This window comes from Adiantum capillus-veneris, chromosome 13 (genome assembly GCF_014529385.1).
Source record: "Adiantum capillus-veneris isolate H3 chromosome 13, ASM1452938v2, whole genome shotgun sequence".
Taxonomy (NCBI): Eukaryota; Viridiplantae; Streptophyta; class Polypodiopsida; order Polypodiales; family Pteridaceae; genus Adiantum; species Adiantum capillus-veneris.
The window spans coordinates 90323996-90326261 of record NC_140943.1 but is presented as its reverse complement, the minus strand read 5'-3'; positions in this window follow the sequence as shown (position 1 = coordinate 90326261).

Below are 2266 nucleotides of genomic sequence, written 5' to 3'. Positions count from 1 at the left end.
CTTGGGCTTTAATCCTAACATGTTGCAGGTCTTGCTGCAAGGATTACTGCTATTAGAGTTGTTTTGCCTACGGCAGAACAAGCTCATTGGGATGTAAAGGATGTGCAGGCTCATGCATTAATTGCGTTGTTTGTGAAGCGCACCGTTGTTCCTCACATTCGTTCAACAAAAATCTGTAAAACAAGCTTGGGATATTCTAGCAAGTCTTTATGCAAGCCGCAATGAGGCTAAAATTGCTTTCCTGCGTAAAGAGCTGGAATCGAAGATTATGCATGAGGAAGATGATATGGACACTTTCCTTGCTTGTGTCAAGGATATCAATGAGCAACTTATTTTTGCAGGTGAAGTCATTTCAGATAGTTCCCTTGTGCAGACTATTCTTGATGCCTTACCAGATTCTTACTAAACTTGTGCTAGTACTTGGAGACTTATTACCCAAGGAAATCTTGAAGTTGTCAAGTTTGAGGCATTATGCACATTGCTGTTGCAAGAGTCGCTTTCCAACAAAAACAGGACTAGACAGCGTGCAGTTGAACAAGCTTTTATTGCTTCTTAAAGAAAGGGTGGTAATAGCAATGCAGCCACTTCTTATGGTTCTGCTGCGAGTGGCAAAACTTCTATTCCCAATGCTTCTGCTGGCAGCACTTCGTCTAGCAGTTCTGATGATAAGGGCAAAAAGAAGACACGTTGCAATTATTGTAAAGCTAATGATCACTTGATCAAGCCGTGTCCTAAGTTGAAGGCCAAAGAGGCTAAGAAGAAAGAGGGTGATTCCACTGGAAATGCCGGTTCCACTACTTCTAGTTGTGAGGCTGAGTACATGGCAGTCTTCACAGTTACGGTTGAGTGTGTATGGCTCCGACATCTTATGGCTGCTTTGGGTGTTGGACAAGACATTGCCAACACTATCTACACTAATTGTCAAAGCGCATTGACAGTTGCGAGGAGCCCAGTTTTTCATGTTCGCACAAAGCACATTGAGGTGCGTTACCACTATGTCAGGGAGAGGCTCTCAACGGGAGAGATCAGCTTGGCTTATGTGCCACCACAGGACAACCTTGCAGATCTTTTCACAAAGGCATTGTTTCGTGAGAAGCTCGAAGCTTTGGGCTTACTCCCCTTTGTGGACTGACCATGTCCTCAAGGCATGGAACTTCCCTTTACTCATGTGCCAGCTCTCGTTCTCCGCATCACTGCAGGGGGGATTTGTTACCATACATGTGGCAATGATGTGTGTGAACACACTAGGACCTCCGAGGCATTTTTTCCCTCTTTAGGAGGTTCTTCCCCCCCTGCATCGTATATACGCCCATCACTCTAGGGCTATCTATCTTTCATTGAACACTAAGTAATACACTCTCTATTGTGTGCCTTGAGCTTCCTTCGTCTTCTCAAAGTTGTGTGCATTTCTCTGCAACCCTAATTCCAACACTACTAAGGTAAGAGGACCAATTGTATTGCACCAAAATAGAGCTGCAATGCTTTTCAGTCTCTCAACGTGTTATTTCGCAATCATTGGCTTCTTCGTCTTGTCATGATCGTTACGCAATCAAAGTTATGCCTCCATTCATTGTTCATACCCATAAATGGAAGGGGAAACTATACACCAAAAGTAATGTGGTGTACGAGGTCTGGTAAAAGAGTAAATTTGAGCCCTCAATCGATTAAATACGAGAGGACCACATCATCCGCTAGGCTGAGGTGTTAGGCATGATACTGGATCCGAAGTGAAACACTTTGGCGCATAATATGCTCATCATTATTGGTGGTCGTCATTCTTCTGGTCCCTTACCTCAACAAACATCATCCGCTAGGCTAACGTGTTAGGCATGATACTGGATCCGAAGTGAAACACTTTTGGCGCATAATATGCTCATCATTATTGGGGGTCGTCACTCTTCTGGTCCCTTACCTCAATAAACACTAAGTAATCCAACTAAAATTGTTGCCATATATGTGGTAGTGATGTGTGTGAACGCACTTAGGACTGCCGAGGCATTTTTTCCCTCACTAGGAGTTTTTTTGCCCGTGCATTGTATATATGCCCATCATTCTAGGGCTAAATGATCTTTCTATTTTTGCACTAAGCAATACACTCTCTCTTGTGTTCCTTGAGCTTCTTCATCTTCTCCAAGTTGTGTGTGCATCCCTGCAACCCTAATCCAAAAATTGCTATCAAAGCAGCTTACTTCCTCCCCAGGCATAGTCGCAAGCAACCCTCTGCTCACTTTCTCTGAATTGATTGAGATTTGGTGAGCATTAGAAG